This window comes from Oryctolagus cuniculus, chromosome 9 (assembly GCF_964237555.1).
Source record: "Oryctolagus cuniculus chromosome 9, mOryCun1.1, whole genome shotgun sequence".
Taxonomy (NCBI): domain Eukaryota; kingdom Metazoa; phylum Chordata; class Mammalia; order Lagomorpha; family Leporidae; genus Oryctolagus; species Oryctolagus cuniculus.
Window position 1 is genome coordinate 59,672,229 of NC_091440.1, and position 27,742 is coordinate 59,699,970.

Sequence of the window (27,742 nt, forward strand, 5' to 3'; positions counted from 1 at the left end):
GGAGAGAGAGAGAGAGAGAGAGAGAGAGAGAGAGAGACTGGCTGTGGTTGAACTTGACCACAGGCCTCTCCTTGCAAGCCCAAAGCCAAAATAACTACCAGAGCCAGCATCAACAAAGCCACATGTGTAGCTCTGATTCCCCTCACGTACGCTCAGCAAACTAAACAATTTGGCTCTGGATTCTGGAATCAAAGTGCTGTCAAAAAGTCAAAACTGAGAGTGATAGGAGGAAGATAGGTCTTCATGGCCATCATGGTTTCCTTATACCATCACCACTGTCTCCATTGCAATTGTTCTTATAATGTCTTATCTTATAAATGTGCCATATATGATTATATACCTCTTATGATTACATTAGTCCAACATTTCCTTTGATTCTAACACTATTATATTTATTATATATTTATATATATTATATATCCTATTATATTTATGTTGCACCTAATTCTTGTTGCTCTCAGCTTTGGAAAAACTGAAGGTTTGGGGCCGGTGTTGTGGTGCAGCTGGTTAAGCTGCGGCGTGCAATGCCAGCATCCCATATAAGCACCAACTGAAGTCCTGTATGCTCCACTTCTGATTCAGCTCCCTGCTAACATACCTGGGAAACCAATAGATGATCGTCCATGTGCTTGGGCCCCTGCCACCCACATGGGTGACTGGGTGGAGTTCCAGACTACTGGTCTAGCCATGGCCGCTGCAGAGTGAACCAGGGGAAGAAAGATCTCCTCCCCATCCCACCCACTCTCTAACTCTGCCTTCCAAATAAATAAATAAATACATAAATACATAAATTTTTTAAATGGAAGGATCCACAGCTGATGTGTTATAACCCAGCTGCCTGTATCAGTGGTAGTCCCAGCGTTGAACTCTAGGCTCCCGGGCCCAGCCATGTTCTGACTCCAAGCACCTGAAGTCTTTTTATTTCCTGACGCCCTGGCTCTGGACCCCCACACTCACACTCTGGGGATGGTTCTCTGTAACCAAGGTAGCAATACATGGCTTTAATTATTCTCTGAAGATGTTTTCTATAGGAGGACATCAGAACGACTTTTCCAACCCTCCCGCTGTTCAGTATTCAAAAGGTTAAGGCCTCCAGTAAACTGTGATTAGAAAAAAAAAATCAGCTAAATAACTGCATAATCACCCACTATATTTAGCAGGCTAGAGACTGCCAGAGCAACCTGGCATTTCTGCCCGCAGCCTTCTTCAACCCCTCAGGAAATCTCCTAGCCAGACCACGTGATGCCTCTCCAGCCCAGCACCTGGAGCAGGGCTACCAGTCCCAAATATCTCCAAATACCTCAGCATCTGACATAATAAAATCCAAAAGGAAAGAAAGAAAATGACTTACTATAAAATGGTTGGGTGATGTGGTGCTGGTTCGTAAAGCAAAATTGTCACATAAAACCCAAGCTGGCCTTCTTGTTCCCCTAGGCTCACGGATGAAGGTGATTCAGAAAGTTCATGGAAAATCAAGTTAGAGGATAAGCTTGGAGCAGGCATTTGAGGCAGTAGTCAAGACACCTGTTAGGCTGCCCAACAACTGTTCTGGGTGCACAACATTTATTAATTTATTTAAGCCTCCACATCCAATGACATATTTTGCTACTACTTAATTTCATTTTACAGATGAGAAAATTGAGGCAGCTAGTAAGTGCCTGGGCTCTGAACCCAGTCTGCATGATTTCAAAAATCCATGCTCCCAATCACTAAACTAAACTCTACCTTTGAGAAACCTCACCACAACAAACTCTGATTTTGTAGGGCAGAGTGGAGCAGAATGAGTGTTAAGTTGGCTCCTTGGGGGCCAGCGCCGTGGCTCCCTTGGTTAATCCTCTGCCTGTAGTGCCAGCATCCCATATGGGCGCCAGGTTCTAGTCCCGGTTGCTCCTCTTCCAGTCCAGCTCTCTGCTGTGGCCCGGGAGTGCAGTGGAGGATGGCCCAAGTGCTTGGGCCCCTGCACCCGCATGGGAGACCAGGAGGAAGCACCTGGCTCCTGGCCTCGGATCGGCTCAGCGCCGGCCGTGGTGGCCATTTGGGGAGTGAACCAATGGAAGGAAGACCTTTCTCTCTGTCTCTCTCTCTCACTGTCTATAACTCTTCCTGTCAAAAAAAAGAAAAATTTAAAAAGTTGTCTCCTTGGAAGCACCTTTTGATGCTGCCTATACTTTAGCTGTGCCTGTATGCTTTTTACATTTTAAAAAAAAATTATTGATTTGAGAGGTAGAGTTACAGACAGAGAGAGGGAGAGATAGAGAGAAAAATCATCCATCTGCTGGTTCACTCTCCAAATGGCCACAATGGCGAGTTGCGCTGATCCAAAGCCAGGAGCCAGGAGCCAGGAGCCAGGAGCTTCTTCCAGGTTCTCCCATGGGGGTATAAGAACCCAAGCACTTGGGCCATCTTCTGCTGCTTTCACAGGCCACAGCAGAGAGCTGGATTAGAAGAGGAACGGCTGGGACATGAACTGGCACCCATACAGGATGCTGGCACCACAGGCAGAGGCTTGGCCCACTGTGTCACTGTGCTGGCCTCAGCTGTGCCTATTTGTAACAAAGCTGCCCAGGAGAGAAGAATGGAGACAGAGCAGGGACAAGCTGGTCTTCCAAACTATAAACAGGGGCTGTGAGGGTCACCCACTGTGGCTTTCGAATTGCTTTTCTCCAGGTGGGCTTTTGGCCTATTGGATGCATGCCACATTGAAGTGCCAGAGTTCAAGTCTCAGCTTTGCTCCAAATTCCTGCTTCCTGCTGATGCACACCCTAGGTGACAGCAGTTAATACCTCAAATTGGGTCCCTGCCACGCATGTGGGAGACCCTGACAGAGTTCCTGGCTCCTGACTTTGGCCTGGCCCAGTCTCAGCTGTTGCAGGCAACTGGAAAAAGAACCAACAGATAGCAGTTATCTCTTTCTCCCTTTTCAAATACATAGAAATAAATACATATTTAAAAAAAAGATTGCGTTTTCTGCCCCCCTGGATTTTATCGTAAGGGTCTGGAACCCTTTGGTTTTCACTAGAGCAGCTCCATTGTTAGCTGCTTCATGCTCTGGCTATCTGGGTAGGACTTGGATTGAACATAGTTTCACGGCTCTAAAAGGTCTGGAAATCCCTGAGGATGGAACAATCCCCTGGTATCTGGTTCCTTAATTACTAAGTCCTCCTCGTGACTGATTTACACAGGTCTGACATCTCTGGAGGGAAAGGTAGACAGGTGGATATGTAGTGCCTGTCCATGGCCATCTCTGAGACTGGCAGCTGTCCTCGCCTACAGCAGGAGCGACTCCTAAGGGAGGCAGACACATTAGGGAGGGTTGGGACATTCTCTCCAGCCAGATAGGCCAACCGAAAAAATGTTTAAGGGTAAATGGAAATAAGATAAATCTGTGAGAGCCCTTCCAGCAAGTATAAAGTATTTGGGTATCCATTTCTTCCCTTGTCTTCAACATTCCTTAATTTAGTCACACAGCATTCCCCTGTGGTTCTCATGCTACTTTTCATCTGCCTGCCTAAGCCCTGTGAAAATGCTTAAGACTCAAGGCCAGGGGCGCGTATGTGTGTGTGTGTCTCAGACTCAGGACCAGGTATGTATGTGTGTGTGTATGTGTGTGTGTGTGTGTGTCTCAGACTCAGGACCAGGTATGTATGTGTGTGTGTGTCTCAGACTCAGGACCAGGTGTCAGGACCAGGTATGTGTGTGTGTGTGTGTGTGTGTGTGTCTAAGACTCAGGACCAGGTGTGTATATGTGTGTATGTGTGTGTGTGTCTCTAAGACTCAGGACCAGGTGTGTATAAGTGTGTGTGTGTGTGTGTGTGTCTCAGACTCAGGACCAGGTGTGTATAAGTGTGTGTATGTGTGTGTGTGTCTAAGACTCAGAACCAGGTGTGTATATGTGTATGTGTATGTGTGTGTGTGTGTGTATCTCTGATTCAACCAGGCCAGTTGGCTGCTACTCTGGATACATTTCTCAGCAGGGCTTCTGAGGATCACAGAACCAATGATCTGCTCCCAACGTGCACTCTGACTCATAACATAAATCACACTCAGGCCACCCTCAGATTTACCAGCTCCCAGGAGGCAGGGGAGTGCAGTGGTCAGCGGTGAGCTGAGTGGGGGGGTGGGGGGGAAGAGGCAAGGACAGGCCGGTGGAGCCAGATGGACAGGGCTGGGCTCCCTTCCCGGTTCCATCACTTCCAAGCGCTGGGACTTCAGAGGACTTCCTAGGTGGACTTGTCCGTCCCAGGCCTGTGAAGCCATCTGTGAAATGGGAATAAGAGTAGCTAAGAACAGGGCCTATTGGTGAAGCTGTTGTTCCGAGCATGAAGTGCTGGCTTGTGGCGAGTTCCATCAACTTCAGCTATATTTAGCTACAGAAGCGCCTACCAGCCCCTGCGGGCCCTGCTGCCTCAGCCCAGTCCTAATTCCACTCTTGCTCCAGTGAGAGCGCCTGGCTGCTGTCGCTGCAAGTGCAGATGCCCACAGTTAAACAGGAGGATTAGCAGCCAGCCTTGCTGGAGACAATCAGAAGTTACAAGGTTCCTGGGGGAGAGTGGCACTTCATTTAGACTTTATTCCTGGCGTAACTTAAAATTGAAAAGGCTGCCTGAAGCATCTTGTGATCAGAACAAATATTCTTCATTCATTCACAACATATTTACTGGGCACATCTTAAAAATAATAGGCAGCACCGCGTAAAGGCTCTATGCATGCACGCTATGCCGAGTACTTTGCATCCGCTCATCACAGTGCTGCAAGGGAGGTACTGTTTTACTTTGCCTCTTGCAGCGAGGCTCAGAAAGGTAAGGGGATGTGCCTCAGATCACACACTGAGTGAAATTCCACTTGTCTACCAGCCCAGCTTCCCACACATCTCTCTTGTCCAGTGGACTTAGCCCCCAGACGCACCCAAAGAGGGTACCTATGCTCTCCCCCTCTTCTTCACCACCTCCGCTTTCACTGGCCGAGTCTCACCTTTCTCCCTCGTTCACAGACCACTCCTCCGGCTTCTGTTGACACACTGGAGGCAGCCGGGAAACAATGCTGGGGTGAGCATTGCTATTTAGCCACATCAAATCCAGGCTTCAGTTCAAACTTTGCACAGCAAACGCCTTTAATCTCTGCCGCAACATTCAGACAGAAGGTGTAAAGAGAGCCGTCCTTGTTGTCAAGCGATACAGATGTAATTGTGATAAAAATGGTGTGCACCTGCCCTAGGTATTTCTTTTTATTTTGGTAGCTATTTGGGACTGTTTCAAGAAGATATACCTTTTCTTACAGAGAGAGAGAGAGAGAAGTCCTTTGTTTATTATAATTAGCAGTATTTTGTCAACTGAATAATAACACAAGCCCAAAGTACAGATGGTGTGATTATACTGTATTCAAGAGGTCTCTAAAAATATTCGCAGTGATAACAAGTTAAATCTGCACCCCTCTTCACCCCACCATCACATACACAGCAAGAACACAGGATGCCTTGTTTGGTGATTCAGCGACACGACCCCCATTCAAACTCACTGAGTCACATAACCAGCACCACATGCCATGCTTGGAAATTTATCTCAGTAAAAAAAAAAAAAAAAAAAATCCAGAGAACAAATCTTGTGGTTTAAAAGCATTTTTTAGCACAGAGGGCCAGACAGGAAGCCCAGAGGGGTCCCTTGAACACATGTCATCCAGGCTGTTAGTCTCCCGAGGGCTCAGCAATCCAGCAGGAGCTGTGAGTACCTTGATTCCCAGTGACCCCACGCAGCGGCAGATGCTGCCCTCTTCCTTGGTTCAAAGAGCTCAAGTTCATCCCAGCCCTCCCCCAAGAGGCCCAGCTGTCTCGGCCAGGAAACCCTGTGCCTCTGCCCGGGGTTTAACCATTGCAGATCAGAAGCCCCATCCCTGAGAGGCTCCATCCAGACCACAGACCAGACCTGCTCCAGCAGGCATTGAGGTCAACGGACAGCAGGCACAGTGGGAGCTGCCCCTCAGGGGCTGAGGTGTGGCTCCATCCTTGACTGGATTTCACACTTCCAGTCTGTTCTGGAACCTCCCCCAAACCTAAGTTTCATCATCGATAAGAAGGTGGCAGTAGTACTTACTTAGAAGGACAATTATTATATAAAATATACAAACGTAGTTGCTCATTTAATTCTTGGTTTGGATCTACTTTTGTGAATTTTCTCTTTTTTGTCCACTGGAATTAAAAATTGAAGTGGCTGGTTAGCCACTTTGGCAACAGGCACAATTCTGAAAACTGTAAAGTCAAAAAAAAAGAAAAAGAAAAAGAAAGAAATGCTACATATAAGGACTTAGGATTCAGCTTGCCTATGAGTAGTGAAGGGAACCCCACTGATGAGAAGAGGATGTTGGGCCTGTGGTTCACCTTCTCCTTGGGGCCTTGGCTGCCAGCATCACTGTTCTCAAAGGCCTGTGCTTCCCCCTTGTAGCAGCCCACACATGTTCCATTGTGACAAAGCAGACATCTGACCACAACACTTTTATATGAATTTTTGGAAGACTTTTGACCCCTTGAGATTAAGAGATTAAAAAAACCAGTCCCAAAGGGACAAATAACCTAGCATCTAAAAGGAAACCTGTTGAAGTGAAATGTACACTATGAGAAACAGTGACTTGATCAGCCCTTGCCCTGAGTGTTGATGAACAACTTAATATGTTATCCCTTTTAGTACTTTTTTTTTTGTTCTACTTAATACTATTGGTTGAATTCTGTAATTAATACATAATTATTCTTAAGTGTTGAAACAACTGAAAAGTGATCCCTGTTAAATATAAGAGTGGGAATAAGAGAAGGAAGAGATGTACAATTTGGGACATGCTCAAGCTGACTTACCTCAAACAGTAGAGTTAGAAACATACCAGGGGATTCCAATTCAATCCCATCAAGGTGGCATGTACCAATGCCATCTCACTAGTCCAAGTGATCAATTTCTGTTCACAATTGATCATAATGATATGACTAAGAGTCAAAAGGATCACATAAACAAGACTAGTGTCTGCAAATACTAACTGATAGAATAGAAAAGGGAGAGAATGATCCAACATGGGAAGCAGGATACACAGCAGACTCATAGAATGGCAGATGTCCTAAACAGCACTCTGACCTCAGAATCAGCCCTTAAGGCATTTGGATCCAGCTGAAAAGCCCATGAGAGTATTTCAGGCATGGAAAGCCAAGACACTCTGGCAAAAAAAAAAAAAAAAGACCTAAATGAAAGATCTCTGCGAGTGAGGTAGATCCCAGTGGAAAAAACAGGCCATCAAAGAAGGAGGTACCTTTCTCTGAAGGGAGGAGAGAACTTCCACTTTGACTATGACCTTATCTAAATATGATCAGAGTTGGCAAACTCAAAAGGCCTCCATAGCCTTGACAACTCATGACAAGAGCCTAGGGTGATTACTGACGCCATAAACAAGAATATCAATTTGTTAAGTCAACAACAGGAGTCACTGTGCACTTACTCCCTATGTAGGATCTCTGTCCTTAATGTGCTGTACATTGTGATTTAATGCTATAACTAGTACTCAAACAGTAGTTTACACTTTGTATTTCTGTGTGGGTGCAAACTGTTGAAATATTTACTTAATATGTACTAAACTGATCTTCTGTATATAAAGATAATTGAAAATGAATCTTGATGTGAATGGAAGGGGAGAGGGAGCAGGAGAGGGGAAAGTTGCAGATGGGAGGGAAGTTATGGGGGGGGGAACCATTGTAATCCATAAGCTGTACTTTGGAAATTTATATTCATTAAATAAAAGTTAAATAAAAGATATTTAAAAATATAAATATGCAGAAAATAAGTAAATAGACCTTCTGATTTGCACAATGTAGTTTCTCTGTTTTTTTTTTTTTTTAATTTGACAGGTAGAGTTATAGACAGAGAGACAGAGAGAAAGGTCTTCCTTCTGTTGGTTCACCCCCCAAATGGCTGCTATGGCCGGCACTGCACTAATCCGAAGCCAGGAGCCAGGTGCTTCCTCCTGGCCTCCCATGCGGGTGCAGGGCCCAAGCACTTGGGCCATCCTCCACTGCCTTCCCAGGCCACAGCAGAGAGCTGGACTGGAAGAGGAGCAACCAGGACTAGAACCCGGCGCCCATATGGGATGCTGGCACTGCAGGCAGAGGATTAACCAAGTGAGCCACGGCGCCAGCCCCAGTTTCTCTGTTTTTAATAAATGCCTCCCTGTAGGGAGGCCTCCCCACATATGGTGGAGATCATGTTGCAGTATTGCCTTCCTAGAGGGCTCTCCTGAATCTCTACACAGGACACAGGACATGGCCAATCTATAGCCATGCTGCAGTCTCCTACTTGGGCTCATGGCAGGCATCACTAATCAACCATCACTAATCAACACACTTTTTTCTTACTGAGTGAGGACTCAGTTTCAGCACTCAGGTATCAACTACCAGTCAGAGGTAAAGAGCTTGTCATTCACTTTAGAATTCTCAGTCATTATTTTAAAAGCTGAATGTCAGAACTCACCTTTGCATGCCTAAGGCACATCCTCTGAGTTCTTGGTGTCATAGCTTAAGACCACTTAATTGCCAAGTGAGTGATCTGCCAGGAACAAATTTTGTCAGTGGAGCCAACCTGCCCAAGAGGTGCCCTTCTTCACTCACCAACTCAAAACCACACACTTATGTGAGAATCAGTAAGAAAAGGGTTCTTGCAGGATCCTCCTCTTGCACTTTCCACATAACCTCCAGATCCAAAATCAGCACCAGGGGCTGCCCAGTATGAGCTAAAGATGGACATCATCATGTTGTCACAACCATATCCTATTATCACCTTCACTGGGACAAAGGCAAGTGCAAGCTACAAGCTGCTTAAAAGCATTGTTTGTACTCCATCCTATATCTCTTCAAAGTTCCATAAACAAGGAGGAAAAAAATGTCTCCCCTATAACTAGGTAAGCACCCATCTAAGAAAACGAAAATTCAGGTTGTTGGAGAGCAGTCACGCCAGAGCCCAGACTGAAAGCAGGAAATGTGAAAACGTTCTTTTCTTATTTGTCCCCTTACTGCTTCCAGGGAGGAGAGTGCCTGATATTCATGTCACTAATTTCCACAACTCCATGAGGTATATACTCTTGATGCGCATTTTACAGATGATTGACTTTTTAAAGATTTTCCCAAAGTCACAGGGCTAGTGTGTTGCTGAGGAAGGACTTGAAATAGAGACTAGACCTTTGAGTTCCAGGCTCTTCCTACACCATGCCAGCTCTGGTGTCAAACCCTACCAAGCCACAAGCAAGCCCAGTAGTGGCCAGGACCAGTTCCTCTTGCTATTGTCCTTGGCCTTAGGAGGTACAGAGGAAAGTCTGAGCACCCAAGAAGAACTTCAGTAATGTTGTTCACACAATAAAGTGTTATGCAGTAGTTCACAGAAATAGTGATGACTGAAAGCTGGAATCTCCCAGTAGCTCAAGACTTTGACTTACTGCCTCAGCAGTCATTAGCTTAATGCAGGGAGACGGGCAAATGAGAGCAATGGCTTAAGACTGCTCCTCCAGACCAAAGATCTTAACCACAACCGATCCATCAGCAAGTACTGGCAGGTGGCCTGTGAAACAAATCTCGAATTGGCCCATTTTCTTCTACTCCCACTGCCATCACCCTCATCCCAGCCACCATCTATCTTTTCAGAAACCTGCACTAACTCATGTACTGTCATCTACTCTATTCCAAACTCTTGTCCACACAACCATCAAGCATCCTCCTTGACAGCCACTGATGACTTCTAATTGTTCTGGCTTACAGGTTTCTGCCTGATTTGGTCCCCACCTGCTATTCTCATGACTCATTTATTTACTCCTCTATCTGTCTTGTGTCTGTCCAAGAAGAAAGTTCATTGCTGGAAGGGATGTTTTGCACACTTCTCGCATACCCTAAACACTCAAAAATATTGGTTGATTATACAAATGAATGTTTTCTGTGACATGTAGACTAATATATATTCTTGCCTAAAGCAGGGTTCTAGATTTCTTGGTTTGAGGGACTAAAGACATGGAATGATCTAGAAACCAGACCTGGGCTTTAGTCCTTACATTGGTACTTCATTCACAGCATGAGTTTAGAAAACCCTGAGCCTCCATCTGCCTGTCTGTCAGTGTTGCACATCTGGTAGACCAATTTGATGACCCTACCCAAATCTGAATTGAATGACTACACAATTTGCTAGGCACTGTCCCGGGTACCAGAGAGGCCAAAATGAGTAAGACACAACGCTTATCAAGAAGAAAGGCACAGACTCTCTGGGAATAGGGTGAAGCATGTAAACAAGTAATAAGTATAATTATCTTGCTGTGTGCTCTAACAGAAAACCAATCAAATATAATGTAACAAAAAATGGAGCAAGCAGTCAACTCCATCTGATGATTAGGGGTAAATTTTATTCTCGAGCTGAGTTTTTTGTTTTATTTTAATATTATTTGAAAGGCAGAGAGACCATTCATCCTGAGGCTCACTCCCAAATGTGGGCAGCAGCCAGGGCTGGACCAGGAGAGGAGGACTTCCCTTGAAAGGATGGTCAGGCTAGCAGTGGGACACATGCAAAAGCAGGGTGCATCCTGTCTTGGGAAGAGAAAGTGGTTCAACATGGTTTGGTAGAATACCAAGGGGTCACAGATGGACAATGAGGTTGGACAGGTTGACCCAGGCTAAGGAGCTTGCACCTTATCCTGTAGAAAGGTTTTAGTGGAGGCATGATCTAAACACGTTTGTGTTTTAGGAAGATTATTCTGACAGCAGCCAGGAGATGGATTAGGAGAAAAACACAAGAGAAATGGGGACTGTGGAGAGCACGCTGTGGTAGTAATCTAGGCGAGTGGAGTACCCTGAAGTGTCACAGACAGGCAAGAAGCAGGTAGAATAGGCATGGCCACGTCTCTACCTGCTAGGGAGAGGTGGAAGTCCCAGGCTCGGGTGACTGATAGGTTGGCACACGCCACTTTTATATAGGAGGAGCAGCCAGTTTAATAAGAAATAGACAAAGATCTTTCTGAACCTGTGAGTCCATGCCAATGAAATGTACAATGGCAGGATACTGCTGCTAGTGCTCTTATTGTTTTAGGACGGCTGCAGTAGCTGGGACTTCCTAACCAAGTCACTTCCCACTCCCGCATCCTCTCAGACATGGGAAAAGCCAGTTATGATGGCTTCTTTCCTCAAGGGGGTGTAGTGAGGCTTGGTTTAGCTATTTAAAGTGCTGTGCCACCGTCAGATGAAAGGAGCTCTGTTAGGTAGAAACATAAGGAGATCATGCACAAAGCAATGTTGAAAAGGCCGCCTGAAGGGTAGCAGACAGGCTTGCAGGGGCTTCGTTCTGGCTTCATAATTAGATTTAAAGATCCAGAGATGAAAAACAAAAGATACAGGCAACAGAAGATATGGATTAGTTCTCTCTCCAGATGGATTAACATTTGGATTGTTTTTCCCAGATGTGACCAGCCAGGATTAAAAACCTACCATATTCCTCCCACAGGGGGACACTCACATGGAGGCCGCGGAGACTCATGGGGACCCTAAAGAGACAGCTGTCACCTTATGAGTTCCCCATGGGGATCTCACTCTGCAGAGGTGCAGAGCTGGAACCAGGCAGGCTCCGGGCGGGAGATGTAGTCCCTCTCCAGCCAAGGCAGCCACCTCTGTCCCTCCACCCACACAGGGCCCTCAGGGACTATACGTCACACACCCAAGCCCAGAAGCCTAGAAAAAAATAGAAAGACGTTGGCTTGGTCCTAAAGCACCAGATGGCTCCCTTCCAGATAAGACTTTCTAAGTGTCCACAGAATCCTTTCTTTCTTCCTGGCTAACCTTTGAGGCAGCCTTTCCTCCAACTGCACCTGGCTCCTACCAGCTGCTCTTCCCCAGGGGCTCTGTGAAAATGAGTCAGACTTTGTAGATTCTGGAAAAACAATTTCTGCCCCAGGATACAAGTCTCTGGAAGAAACAGCAGCATCCTCTGCCTATATGACGTGGCTCCTTCACACTCACTATCCCCCCCCTCTCCCCTCCAGCATCCTCCCTAGCACTCAAATCTTACCTATCCTTCAAGGAAAAGTAGCTGACAAACCATACTGCTCCCCCTCCAATAAAGCCTTCTCATATTTCCCAGAGTTTTCACTCTATTTCCTTGTTCTCCTGTTGCCTTGTATTTGTTATAACCTTGAGTTAAGTCTACTTGCATTATAGTTGCTGTGGGTCTGCTTCTCTCCCACTCTTGATTTTCAGCCCTTGGAGAGTAGAGCTCTGTTGGACTCAGCCAGTAGCCTCCAGGGCCTGCCACATGGAAGCTGTTCAGTCAATGTTTGTTGAATTCATTAGAATAGGTGAGTAAAGGAACAGGTTGCACTGCTGCCGTGAGAACACACAGGTGTACCAAATGCAAGTCTGTTTCTATGAGCTGCCTGGATTTCATAACCCACTGTTATTGCAGGGGGACTTAGGGATGTCTGCCAGGAGCCATGGTTATAGGTTAGAGCATCCACTGGCCAAACCTACCAGGAGTTCACAGGGGAAACTTTGTGCCTCCAGGAAGAGTCCTGGCTCAAACATGGTTTAGTTGATCCTGGCTTTGGAGCCCTGTAATAACAGGCAAATCTCTTACCCTATCTAATTCTCAATTTCTTCATCTGTATAGGGATGATATGACTATCATTTCAACTCTTTAAAAAACTTGTAATGATAGGAATGACAGATGATGGTGCTTCACAAGATTTGCAGGAAAATAGAATTAAAAGATAAATTTATTTTGGTGCAAATAATTTTGCAAGTGATGCATAATACATGGTTTCCGTGAACTTTCTGAAGTACCCTTTTTGTGAAATCTGCAGTATGAGTAGGCACTTTACACAGTGCCTGGCACTAATTAGGTATGTGATCAATTCTTTGAATTGAAGGAGAATATTAACTAAGAGAAGGCACAGCATGGAGATGGGGAATGCTAAGCCTTTGAACAAGATTGGGCTTTTTATAAGATATATTTATTTATTTACTTGAAAGGCAGAGTTACAGAGAAGTAGAGGAACAGAAAGAGAGGGAGAGAGAGAGACAGAGAGAGAGGGGTCTTCCATCTGCTGGTTTACTCCCCAGATGGCCACAATGGCCAGAGCTGCACTGATCCAAAGCAAGGAGCCAGGAGCTTCTTCCATGTGGGTACAGGGGCCTAAGGACTTGGGCTATCTTCTACTGCTTTCCCATGCCACAGCAGAGAGCCAGATGAGAAGCGGGGCAGCCAGGACTCCAACCGGTGCCCATATGGGATGCCAGCACTGCAGGCAGTGGCTTTACCTGCTACGACACAGTGCCGGCCCCAAGATTGTTTCCTGTGACTCAGATTAGTGAAACTGTTTGGGTGTCAGTGCATTTGTCATCTGGGATAGTGAGCCCGAATTCTGACCCTAACTCCACCAGCACCAGAGAATACGCTGAATGAGTTTTCTGAGCCTTGATTACACTGGGTCAAAATCATTGTTTCCCCTATCTCTACAAGGTTACTCTGAATACCAAACCACACAAAGTGGTGATTCTCTTACGAAACGAGACATGCAGCTCAGCCCTGCACCCAGTCCCTAGAAAGCAAGCCATTAGAAGAATGTGGTCACTTGTGCTATTATCCTCCTTCCCCTCTAGACTCTAAGCTCCTGGGAGACAGGAACTGTGTCAGTTTGGCTTCTAACTCTGTACTCACATAGTTAACAAAGAACCCCTGACAGGTAGAGGGCCTTAAATAAAAAAGAAGGAAATCTGTTTGTAAACTATGAAGCAGGGAAGCTGTAATGATCAGTAATGTTTATTTCATTCTAAAATCATTCTAGTCTGATGTCCAGTCAGATGCTGTGACCAGTTCAAATCAGGAAGAATTTCAGCAGTTCTATTTGTGGTGTATTGAATCATGAATAAAAACCAATCACGATTTTTGTTTTCTTTCTCAATCCTGTTTTCACTATGAAATAACTAGGAGCTGAGAAAAATTCTTTGCTCCTGTTTTTAATGTTAACCAACACACTTATGATCTTGAAGGTATATTAATAATTAGGATTCTTGTTTGATATTTAACTTGGACACATAGTTTTCCACTTGGGATTTTGCAGATTTTCTTGGCCATAGCACTGATAGAGAACAATCTGAATCCATGACCACTCGGAGTTCTGTCTGAACCAGGGCCACACCTCTGATCCTGCCCAAACCTGTGGTTCTAGAAATAGGAAAGAAGAGGGACATGACCATTTTTAATGTGCCAGTCCCTGTACAGGAATTCTTTTGCATTTGTGTAGCAGTAATTCACTCTGCCCACCAAGTGAATGGTTCAGGTTCTTCTCCTGGGAACACTTCCCTTCCCTCGTGAAGCTTGGTTCAGCCTTCTGACTTGCTTAGGCAACAAAATGGGAACAGGTGCACCTCACTTTGGGGGTAAAGTTGACAGAACTAGTGTGCTATTTTACACCCTCACCTTTCTTCCTTCCTTCCTTCCTTCCTTCCTTCCTTCCTTCCTTCCTTTCTTTCTTTCTTCTTTCTTCTTTCTTCTTTCTTTCTCTCTCCTTCCTTCCTTCCTTCCTTCTTTCCTTCCTTTATTTTTAAAGACCTATTTATTTATTTGAAAGCCAGAGTTACACACAGAGAGAGAAGGAGAGTCAGAGAGACAGAGAGAGAGGTCTTCCATCTGATGGTTCACTCCCCAGTTGGCTGCAATGGCCAGAGCTGTGCCAATTCGAAGCCAGGAGCCAGGAGCTTCCTCCAGGTCTCCCATGTGGGTGCAGGAGTCCAAGAACCCAGGTCATCCTCCACTGCTTTCCCAGGCCATAGCAGAGAATCAGATTGGAAATGGAGCAGCTGGGACCTGAACCGGTGCCCATATGGGATGCCAGCACTGCAGGCGGTGGCCCCACCCACTATGCCACAGCACCGGCCCCTACACCCTCATTTTCATCCTGTATGGCAGTGTGCCACATGGTGTGGTCTCCTTCAACCTGGGACCCAGAATTAGGAGGATCTGGAACTGAATCTCCCCGCTGGTTCCCCATAAATGTGTGGCATCAGCAAGACATAAACCTCGGGTTTATGGCACTGAAACTTGATTTCATGTGATACCACAACATAGCCTGGCCTGACCTGCCTGATGCCATTTATTAGTTCATTTAATTCTCATTTTTAAAAAATCCACAAGCGAGTGTTGGGAGGCCGTTCTTCAAGGGTCTCATGCATTCTGTGCGGTGTTCAAGTGAGGCACTAGCTGCCTTTTTTTCTGAATATCTTCTCAAGGACACTTGCACAGTCAAGGGCCTGCAAAAGAAGAGGCATTGTCTCCCTCCAGAGGAAGGGGGAGGCAGGCTTACTGCCCACGTTAAAGCAGGATACCTGAGCTTGCTTCAACACGACTCAATGTGTGAGCAAGCATCCATCTGAGCCGTTTGCAAGGGAAACATATATAAAGATGGTGATGCGCTTGTTTTTCTGTGCCCTAGGTCATGAAGGCCATGTATCTGAGCCCAAACATCCAATGCCTCCTGCCGGATTTTGAAACTGCAGCAGACTGGCCTGTTATCTCTCAAGCGGGTAGCATTTCGGACTTCTCATGGTTCCTGACAGTGGGTGTTAGCATCACTGCTTTACAGTGGATGAAACTGAGCCTCAGAGAGAAGGAGTTGCCCAAGGGTGCACCACTAGTAACTGGTAGAACCCATTTTTCCCAATCTTTCTCATTGCTTGCCATGGAAAAAAAATTAAAATGCCATTTATTCATTCTGATATTCCTGAATTCATTCATTCATTTACTCAATTAATGTCTACTAAAGACCTTTTTACTGTAAGCACCATGTGAGGGTGCAGTTTTCCAGCATGCTTTAAAAATTAGCATTGAATTCTCCCAACATCACCAATTTTGACATCTAAAATAAGCCACTTGTGATTATCATAATCTTATCAAATACAATACCTATTTTCAATCACCTTTGCCCAAGAAGCAGATGACCCGGATAGAGTAGGAGGAGTCAGGTATCATACAATGTAACATTGAGAGTACATTTTGCCTGTTGTTGGAGAGAGAGGTTTGGGGTCTCTGGAGGAAGCATAGAAGATAAAGAGTGTTTGGATCCCATAAATTACTTACTGCACATCAAGTGCACTCATATCTACACAGAGCTTCTCCCAGGTCTGCAATAGATGAGGAGGAACCAGGCGCTTAGCACAACTAAGCTGTAATACATGGACTCACCTCCTCTTAGTGTAGAAGCATTTGGTTCCAGGAAAACTGAGCCAGGGTGTCACATCCACTACAAGAGACTCTAACAGAAGACACAAAGAAATTAATTGTCCTGGCAATTTTAGCCATCAGGACCTCTTTATAGGAAGGTCAGTATTTATGTAAACAAGATATGACCCAAAAGAAAAACCAACCGTGCTTGAGACAGTGCTCCAGACAATAACTGAACATGAACACAGTGATGAGAATTACAAAGGCAGCTTCTCTTGGGGACAGCATTGTGGTGTGGTTAAGTTAAGCTCCATAACAGAGCTCCAGCTCCAGTCCCAGCTACTCAGCTTCCAATACAGCTTCTTACTACTGTGCCTGGGAAAGCAGCAGAAGACAGCCCAAGTGCTTGGGGCCCTCCCACCTATGTGGAAGACCAGGATGGAGTTCCTGGCTCCTGGATCAGCCTGGCCCAGACCCAACTATTACAGCCATTTGAGAGGTAAACAAAAGGAAAGAAGATCTCCTTCCCTCCCTCTTTCTCTCTCTGTCACTCTGCCTTTCAAATAAATAAACAATCTGTTTTCTAAAGCCAGATTCTCTTATTTCCTTTCCTCTGTTAGATATGTATTGCACAAGGGCATGAGGCTTATTTTGGTGAAAAATGCTTTTATATAGAGAACTTTTGAATGCTTCCACACCCTCCCACAACCCAAAAAAAAAAGTCTCAGGCCCTGACCATGATAAAGAAATCAAATAAAGGGGACACTACGTTGACATGAACACTAAGACAATAATCCAACTGAACTTTCTTTACTATCAATTTTGACATCCATTTGTCTATACCAAATCAATAGATTAAATTTTCTCCCTTAGTTTTCAACCAAATTGGAGTCAAATTAACCTCACTTTAAAGTGCAAGCAAACAAGATAGACAGGACTAGTGTTTGCTCTGCAACATAAAAGCATCATCCACCCAGCTGCACTGACTCAAGAGGCAACACCTGATGATAAATAGGCCGCAGGACACAGTGGCCAATTAGCTCTCCCACAAAAGCCTTACACAGAGAGGCTCCTGCCAAGTCTGACTTTTAACTGTACCCAACTCTCAAATCGACCTTAGGTCCCCTTAACTGGCCAGACTAGAGCACACACCAGCAGTCAAGGGGGCCAAGTTGTCCAAATCCATCAGTGAGTGTCTCTATGCCCTGATTTGCCAATGCTCATGCTGACAGTGGTCAGAGAACACAGAAGCCTGGGTTTTGGAACAGCACAAACCTTATTTACTGAGTAAGCAAAGATCGGATCCTTGTGTAGAATAAATGATACAAAAAATAGGTAATGAGGTCTCCCATGCATCACTGCTGAGATTATTTAGTCTAACTCTAAAGCAAGATGGTTTCTTCCAAATGATGAGGTCGGGTTTAGCATTGATGTGTCTCAAAAACCAATTATGCCTCCAGCTCTATCCTCAATTTAAGAGGATTTGTTAAAATAAGGCTTTCTTTCATCAGAGCTGAGGTTAAGGGGAGTGAGTGCAAGGGCCCTGTAACCAGACACCCTGGAACAGAAAGAGCTCTAGAACCTAGTGGGTGTGAGTACATTCAAGTCACAGGGTCTGAGTTGATGGGCCCACGGTGGTTATTTCTTCCCTTCTATCCCTGGGAAGCCCATCATGCACAGCTTGAAGTTTGCTGAATCTTCAGCCATTCGAGTGACCCAAGTGTGGGGAGCAATCCGGACTAGACTGAGTTACTGGAATTAAGACTTATTCTATGCATCTGCTCTCCCACAGTATGGCGCTGGGAGAGAAGTAAACAGCTTTTACACAGCTGCCTCCAGTTCAACCAATAAACTGTAGGACTTGCTCCTGATTGGAGAGCAGCGTACTCGGCGTGTGGGCAGCCGAGTTAGGATTGGCGGAGGAGGACTATAAAGGAGGAGAGAGACGGCATGCACCAGGAACATCTAAGGGGAACATCTGAGGGAACACCTGTGCAGCCCCCGAGACGAGCCGGCCGGCGGTGTGCCGCTCCCCTGCGGAAGTGAGGAATGTGGCCAGGGGGAACTGCCCTTCCACGGAGGTGGAAGGGATAGTAGCCAACCCGGGAAGAACCAGCAGCAAACCCGGGGAGGGCCGAGCAGACGAAAGAACAGCGCAGGGTCCTGTGTCGTTCCTCCACGAAGAGGGGGAGCGACATAATGGTGCCGTGACTCGGATAGGAAACCTAGCTCGGATAGGAAACCTAGGACGGATAGGAAATCTAGGTCGGATAGGAAACTTAGGAGGGAAGAAACGGGAAGAACTGGGAAAATACCGGAGAGAGAGACTAGCAAACAGCCTAGGGAAAAACCGGAAGAAAAGGGTGCCGGAAGAAGCTATTGAAAGCCTAGGCATAGACTCAGATACGGACTACGGACTACGGGGGGAAGCTGGGAGAAATCTCTAAGGTCGAAAGCGAAAGTGAAAGCTAGAACAAGCAGACTCGGACGCGGACTGTGGGGAGAGGCCAGGAGAAATGAGGGAGGAGTATTGTTGGAAGAAAGCTTGGGGAAACATACCGGGTAGAGAAAAATGTTAGGAAAATTGAAGCCGCCGAGAAGCAAGCCTCGGGGCGGGCGCCGGAAAGCCGCAGGGATAAGAGAAACAGAAGTTTAGAAGTAAAAGAGAAATAGGAATGCTGGAAGATAGAAGTAAAATGGGAGAAATAGGAATGCCCGGAGATAGAGAAATAGAGAAATAGAAAGGCCTCCCCTCAACATGGCAATGAGAAAGCTTGGATTCGGTCTGCCTGATTAAGTGAGGCGATGAGCACCTGTGGGCGGCTAGCAGCTTATGCACCGCAGGTCACCGAAGACAGGCACGAATTAACATCAGTAAGGCCTCCCCACAACACAGCAATTAGGAGGCTTGGATTCAGTCTGCCTGATTAAGGCGGTAAGCACCAGCAAGCAGCTCGACCAGAGTATGAGCTGCAGGTCACCGAAGATAGGCACGAACCAACACTAAAAAGTCTCCCCCACAATATGGCAATGAGAAGGCTTGGATTCGGTTTGCCTGATTGTTAGGGCTTGTAAGCCCCTGCAGGCAGAGCAGAGCATGCGCTGCGGGGCACCGAACACAGGCACGCATCAGCGCCTAAAAACCTCCTCACAACATGGCGAAGAGAGGACCCAGATTCGGTTTGCCTGATTGATAGGACTTGTAAGAACCTGTGGCAACTCTAGCAAGTAGAGCAGAGTGTGTGCTACGGGGCACCGAAGACAGGCGCGTATCAACGCCAAAAATAAAAAGAAAGGGGGATCTGTGGGGAGCAATCCGGACTAGACTGAGTTACTGGAATTAAGACTTATTCTATGCATCTGCTCTCCCACAGTATGGCGCTGGGAGAGAAGTAAACAGCTTTTACACAGCTGCCTCCAGTTCAACCAATAAACTGTAGGACTTGCTCCTGATTGGAGAGCAGCGTACTCGGCGTGTGGGCAGCCAAGTTAGGATTGGCGGAGGAGGACTATAAAGGAGGAGAGAGACGGCATGCACCAGGAACATCTAAGGGGAACATCTGAGGGAACACCTGTGCAGCCCCCAAGACGAGCCGGCCGGCGGTGTGCCGCTCCCCTGCGGAAGTGAGGAATGTGGCCAGGGGGAACTGCCCTTCCACGGAGGTGGAAGGGATAGTAGCCAACCCGGGAAGAACCAGCAGCAAACCCGGGGAGGGCCGAGCAGACGAAAGAACAGCGCAGGGTCCTGTGTCGTTCCTCCACGAAGAGGGGGAGCGACACCCAAGCACAGATCAATTCCATTGGAGAGGGCCCCTGGGTTCTTCTGTAGGCCTGGATGACAAAACTCCCAGGATCAGACTTCTGATCCTGATGAGTTCTTGCCCTTATGTCCATTTCCAGGATCCACAGTACTAGGATTTGGACCAGGTAAGGCTTTGGAGGAACTAAAAGTGAACCAGCCTCTGGGCTCCTGCTTTAGGAGAACAGTAGAGGCTGCTACTGGGGAGAACTGGCCTGACACAGGCTGCTTCTCTTCTTTGTTCTCTTCTCCATTCTGCAGCTTTAGTTCGTAGAGTGGTTCTGTCACTCAAAGGTACTTGGTCTGCTCAGTGGTAAGGCTCCGGTGGGGTGTGTAGCCAGCATCTCTCAATTCTGCCTGTTGCTCAAAATGCTGAATGCTTCTGTAGGTCTGTTTTGTGATCAGAGAATTTGTGATGACATGAGTAGCTTTAGCCTTCACCACCAGCGCCTTGTCCATATTGTCAGTGAATGTTGACAGGGTCATGACAGGGTAAGGACACACTGGCATCTCCTTTGTCCACCTTGACAGAGCATTGATACTGGCAGTCTGGAATCACTGGTTTCTAGGAGATGCTGCCCACATCCAGCGTAGTCAAGGATGCAGGTCCCTGAGAGCATCATCATAGCTGAATGCCTGGCAGCACATTCCAATGGGCAGGGACATCTTGTCTGCAAGCCCACTAGGTTCAAGAGCAGGCACTCCTGGATGTCCTGAAGCCATTCAAAGCCTGGGATCCAGGTGCTTTCTCTATATAAAATTCCAAGCTGGGTCTCTGCCACCATGGTGAGATGATGTGACCGCTATCCTGACAGATAGATGTCAGTGAGGACCATTGTCCCACTGCTGCCAATTAGCAAATCTTTCCAGGAAACTCACACAGAGGTTCTTTTCTCCCACTACTGTGAGGACACTGGCAGCCCAAATTCAAGCACTAAAGAGGTTTCAAGGATCCTGGTCTCCTAAGAGATCCAAGCTATGGTGAGATCTGTAGCAACACCATAAGTCCCCAGCACTGGTCAGGGTAGACTGGCTCCACTCTGCTCTCAATTCATCCTTTTCTAATGGGACACAGTGGAAAGGACTTGTGTCAACAGTTTTGGGTTCAACTCTTTACTGCAATGCTAATGCACTACTTCAGGGATTTTGGTGCAGTTTTTTTTAACCTCTCTGAGTTGTGTTTTCTCATTCATAAAGTAGGATAATAATAGCTAATTTATAAATTTTGTCAAGATGAATAAATGAGAGCCCTCTGTAAAGCACAGAGTCTGGCACACAGTAGGCTTTCAATAAACAGCAGCAACTCACATGATTACCATCGTCATTTTGCTTTGGCCAGGTAGACAGGACATCCCTTTAAACAAAAAGAAAATTAGACATTAGGTACAGAGTCACTGGCAGGAAGCCAAAGGGGGAAGATAAAGCGTTATAATTGCCTCTCCAGGGAAAAGCAATAAATCTGGGCAGCCGTGCCGCTCCCACTCTTTGGCAGCAGGAGAGAAGGGCTGCATCAGAGGACACTGTCTTGGAACATGTGAGCGTCCACCATGTACAAAGCCCTCAGTGGGCAATGCAATGATACAGAGATGGGACAGGCATGGTCCTGCCCCCCAAGAATTTAGTATCTACTGAGACTGGGACAAAGGGAGAACTAGATCACTAAAGCAATCATTCTAACATGAAGCGAACTGATCAAAGGGAAGGATATGCACGTGGGTGAGTTTTCATTCTCATAACAGGTGCTAAGACAGGCTTCATATAGGATACTCAGGATGGGTACTGATAGATGACATTTCAGTAGAGAGCTATTGGGAGAGGTGGCGAAATTAAGGCAAAGGACAAGTAATATGAGTCTGACAAGGACTGGGTCCATTCAGAGAACAGTGAGCAATGCTTGGCTGGAAAGTGTGATAGGGTAACCAGGAAACCAAGTCTACCCGATGGGTGGCCTTGAGAGTGCTTAATCTGCTCATCATTGAAGAATGGCAGCCTCAGGACTGTATGTAAGGAAGATTAATTTAGCATCTGTGTGTAGTACAGGTTGAAGGAAGAAGAGACTGGCAGCAGGGAGACCAATTAGGTAAGTGTGCAACACTGGAAACATGAAGAATGGATGCCTAAACTCAGGGGAGTTGTCATGAGAACAGAAAGGATCATTTCAGGAAAGGAAAAGATTCTAGATCCAAGCAAGAGAAGCTTGAGGAGAAGCTTAGCAACGTTAAAGCCATGTAGCAAGCATTCCCTGGACTGGGACCACACAGGGTATCATAAGCATCCTTGGGATGTGAGTACTGCCCCTACATTGTGGAGGGAGACATAATGCTAACTGTCCAGGATCAAACCAGTCAAGAATTGAGGGTGAACTTAATCAGCATTCTAGCACAGAAGAGCTAAAATCCATATAACAATAGCCAAGCAAAGGCCTCATGGGCTGGACGGTACTGAGAGGTTTTATAAAGAAGCCTGATAGGGAATGCCATTCTACTTGGCAGAAGATGCTGGACTGGATCAGCTGAGATCTAGAGGTCATGTTCGAGTTCAGGAAGTCTCCGGTCTAGGGCTTCCTTGGGAGGAGGTTCCATAGGATCCCTGAATCAGGATCATTTTCAACTGTTCTGGATGCAGCCCAGAAGGAGGAGGAGGAAATTGGCTTTGTATTGATTAAGGGTGTTAATTAGCAATTTGATGGCCCCTTTCACTAAAACAGTCCAGTGGGAAACCTTGGCTGGTGTAGCTTCGGAGAATGAGCTGTGCAAAGTAAAGCGTTGTTCTTTTGCAAAGCAGCTTGGTAGTATGGATCAAGATTTTGACAAATGTTTATGTTTCGACTCAATAATTTATTTCCAAGAGCCTCTCTCAAGAAAATGACCAAAAGTGCAGACCAATATTTTTATGCCATGAAGTTTTTATAAAGGCAGAAACAAAAAAGAAAAATGGGGGAAACAAATCAAATTACAGCAATAGGAAGATGGTTAAATAAACTATGCTATCTAGACATTAATAATCACCATTGTTCAAAGAGGTAAAACTTAGATTTGATGGCACTGGATTTTTCAGCTTTTGCCAGTGGCACAACTCCTACTCCCCAAACTGTGTTCTTGACAAATAAGATAATTTGTTCACAAAAGGCTGTTAAATGAAAAAATTAACCAATTAAATTGTGCATATACTAGGATAATGTGATATAATATGTGTATACAATTCTATCTTCTCTTGGTGTGTCCACAACACAAAGGGTAGCAGTGTCCAAAGGAAGGAACTGAGGCAAATTTCATTTCTTTTGTATTTTTATGAAGTTGAAACTTTTCTATGATAAGTATGCATTAACAATAGTCATAACAACAGACATTTATTAAAGACTTACCATGTGTGAGGCTAGGTACTAATATGTAAATACACACACACACACACAAACACACACGAAAAATAGAAACAAAAGATAAGTTTATTTAGGTGCAAAATAAGTGTGAAACCTGTGCATAGGTTTTTATACTATGCATTTTCCATGCACTTTTTGGAGACCTTTCATATATCACCACACTTCATATATCACCACACAACTACAAAATAGGCACATTTATCATACCCACTTTACAGCTGAGGAAGCCGAGGCTCAGAGGGGTGGTTTGTTCAAAGGCACATGGTTAGGAAAGGATGGAAGCCAAACTTGGAGTCAAACCAACATGACCTAGCCTCTGCTTGGTCACTGCCCTAACTCTACCCTATGACCAGTGAATACCCACAAAGGGGCTTCAGAAAGTTGGGGGTGGGGGGAATGCCCATCTTTTAATTCTATTGCCAACAAACTTTTTGAAGCCCCTCATGTGTGTAATGCTTTTAATTTTAAAATGTCCTTCTTTTCCTTTCGCATCTCACTTTATAAGGGAGTATAGGGTGTTTAACAGAAGTCTGACCTTTGGGAATCAGACTCTGGTTTTCTGCCAAGTCATTCACCTTTTATGCCAATGTCACCACTATACCGATGGTGGGAACTTCTTTGCAGTGGGAGGTACACAGATTATAAAAGGTCAAAGAAAACCACTTTCCATTATTAGCAATTAGCTAACTAAGTAAATTAAATTATGTTAATTAGTTAACTCTAGACTCATCATTAGAGTTAATATGTAGATTAAGAACAAATAAGAATGGGCTTTTTTTACTTAGGAATAAAAGGAAATGAGAAAGATCTGCCCATTGTTCCCCGAGGGGAGTTTGCTCCTTTCATAGACAATGAAGGGGAAGCACCAGGATGCTCACTTGGGCTCTGGATCCAGCCCAGGCCTGAGTCAGCTGTGTGGGGACCTTGAATGAACCACCTACCATCTCAGGGTCTCCATTCCCTTATCCAAGAACAAACAGGTCAGGCTAAATGATATTTCTAGTGCTGAGGATCCCTACTTCTACAGGTCTATGACAAAACCGGTGTCGAAGATAAACTTGCATCAGACACAGTACACTACCGGGCACAGGAATTCAGCCATGTGGCCTTTCTTTGTCTATTTTTTTCTCCTCTAGAAAGCAGAACCCTTGACCTTCTCTCCAGCTGGAAGCCCCGCCTTTACCAAAGCAGCCAAAATGGGAGTGGTGCTTCAAAGAAAATGCCGGATGAGGGAGGGAAGAGAATAGGGTGCTTTAGGGGTTGCCAGATCAATTCCTACCCATGCTTCCCCTCTGGAACTTCGAAATGCACCACCTCCTGATCCCTTTTTTATTTTATTTATTTATTTTTTACTTTTCCTTCTTAATCAGTACATGAGACTAAGAGTTTATAAGCCTAAGGGTCACTAAGCTCATTTATAAATGAGAAAAGAAGCTAATCTCTGTGCCTGTAGCATGATCCTCCCACCCCCCCCCCACTCCCAACAATGCACACACAGGGCTGGCAGCACCTGGCTTGCTTCTCCTCCACACCAATTGATATTCTGCTCACGGCACAGCACACAGGAGAGTCAAGGCCAAACAGAGACGATGCACAATCAGAACAGGCCAAAAGCTGACCATTTTCTGGGGGAACAGATCCTGTTACCATCTTATTGTTTGGAGATCACAAGACACAAGAAGAACAGGCCCTCAACAATGTCTTTGAAAGACACTCATGCTAACTTACTCCAGGATCTCCCTGCAGGAACCTGAAAGAACCAAAATATAACTCCAAGCTGTATTGGCCCCTAGTAAACAAACACCCACTCTGCTCCTTACCCTACTGTATTCCTTCTTTCAGCAGCGATAATAAGCACACATCTAGCGAGCCAGGGACCAGGCACATGCTGGATCCTGTAGTATATCTGAGGTTGGAAGAGCTGTGTCAGACCCAGAGGCTGCCCAGACCATCAGGAACATGAAAACTGAAACTAAATAAAAGACTGTCTGGGCATGCGCCGTTGGCCAGAAAGAGCTCATTTTTCTCTCCTGCAAGCCTCCTTCTGCTCCACTTAAAGGTTCTTAAACACTGGAGCTGGAAGACAGGATGAAGAGACCAGCATCTAGTGACCAACCCTAGGGGTCAGATATGGTGCTTAAAATGGGGACATATTTAATTAACAAATCCACACAACTACCACACTTTACCAATAAGGGACCCAAGACAGAGAGTTGAAGGAACCTAAGGTAATACAGTAAACTGTGGAGTTGAGAGGATTTGAACTCAAGTTTAATTACCCCCAAACCAGATCTGTTTCCAATAGGCTGTACCGTCACTTCACACCCATATGCTTTGTGCCTTGTGGTGTGTGTGTGTGTGTGTATCCAAACTCCCTGGGATGTGAGAGGTCAATCCAGCACAACAAACTGCCCAGGCTCATGTGTCACCCACCTTTTCCTACTTCAAGGGTCCTTCTGGCGACCAGCATTGTGGCACAGTGGGTTAAGCCACCACTTGTAAGGCTGACATCCCATATTAGAGTACCTGTGCAAGTTCTGGCTGCTCCACTTCTAATCCAGCTTCCTGCTAAGGCACCTGGGAAGACAGTAGAGGATGACTCAAATACTTGGATCCCTGACATCCACGTAGGAGGCCCAGATGAAGTTTGTGGCTCATGGCTTCAGCCTGGTACAGCCCTGGTCATTGCAGTCATTTGGAGAGTGAACAAGCAGATAGAAGATTCTCTCTCTCTCTCTCTCTCTGTAATTCTGGCTTTCAAATAACTAAAATAAATATTTTTTTTTAATTAGTCCTTCTCTAGGGAGGGAGCCAGGACAGGTTATCAACCTTTGCTGTTGAAGCTGGAAGCAGGTGCAACTATGTCCTCCCCTACTTCAAGCATTTCCACCGAGGCTGCCCCAACCACATAGCCACATCTTCAGCATATTGTGCTCAGGGCAGTTCTATCAGGGCCACTAGGCCATCAACAGACTAGCCCACCATGCCACCTTACCTACCCTTCTCCCTGTTGCCACGACTGTAGCTCTAGTGCTAAGCAGTGATCACAACCAGCGTCAAGGCCCAAGGAAGCACCAGGTATCCAGGAACCATGTGCTCCGCGTCCATCTGCATTTCGGGGTGCCGTTTGCTTTCTTTTAGGCTTGCTTTGGCTTTTTTCCAGTTGACTCATGCTTCTGCTTGGCGCTAAATTGCTATGTGAAGGTGGAAGCATGTGTGTCCTCACAGCTTCCCCAAAACAAGATCATAAAGAGAGAAATAGACACAGGAGAGAGAAGCAAGAGGCCAAAACATGACCTTTCCTACAAGGTGCCTTCCAAGAGAGTGACTAAGTGATTTATTCATCAAACTGAAGCTCTTCTAAAAGTGAGAGGGAGCCCACTATTAAGAACCACACCAGGACAACAAGCATCAGCTGAGCCAGGCAGGCATGATCTCTTCTCACCAGACAGAATGCAGGTCTCAGCAAGTAGGGTCCATACCACTGCTCTTTCCTGGGTAGCTCTTTGCTGGTAGTAGGAGGTAGTGCTGATTGTTCTTATGGTTTTAAAAAATACCTCTGAAAAACAAGAAGGGAAAAAAGGAAGAGTTTTTCGCAGGAGAGGGAATAGAGGGTGGGAGCCCAGCAGAAGCAGGAACCTGTATCTCTCCAGCCTGGGTCTCTCCCTCTCCTATCCCTTGTACTGTCTAGATGTCTCTCATCTCTGACTAGCTCCCCACATTCCTGAAAGTCTTCCTCCTTCCCATTATTCAAACTATTCAGGCACTATTGAAAAACAAATAGTTCAAATTCTCTTTGTCAAAGACATTTGCATGTTAACTGTGAACAAATCCCTAAGGCAAAGGCGTGGCTCTCTGCAGCTTGGAAATAGGGTACCAGGTAGGCTGCAGCCTGCTCCGTGCTCTAAGGAGGCCCCTGCCTAATGAAAAGCCCCACCCCCATTCCTTGCTTTGTCAGAGGGTTTGCAGGGCATAACCTGGCCCTCATGCATATTGAATCCCTAGGATTAACTGGCACTAAGCTTTGTCGTCGAGACCAGGTTAATGAGAGACAGAGACCCAAGCTAGGGACATGTGCTGTGCCACATCGGCCTCCTCACCTGCATAGGAGGGCACCCAGGGGTGCTCTCCTCCTCTGTGGGGCTTGTGGATGCAGATGTCCACTCCAGATCCCCAATCTCCTGTTCACAGAATTGCAGTTTCTCTCTCTACAGGCGTTGATGATAGTCACGTGGAACCCGAGGTCGCAGCCACACAAGAGCTGAGTAGCGCCGAGAAAGCTAGCAGGGTACTTCTTAATTGGGTGCACTGAATCCAGAGCCTACTAATGGCCATTTAAATATCAACCCCATTAGCTGTCTC

General features: G+C 45.9%; 1 pseudogene; it reads right to left on the reverse strand.

Annotated features, from left to right (window-relative positions):
- Positions 1–8,633: 8,633 nt before the first annotated feature.
- On the reverse strand, positions 8,634–21,223 carry LOC100355042 (putative monooxygenase p33MONOX pseudogene; annotated as a pseudogene).
- Positions 21,224–27,742: the final 6,519 nt, after the last annotated feature.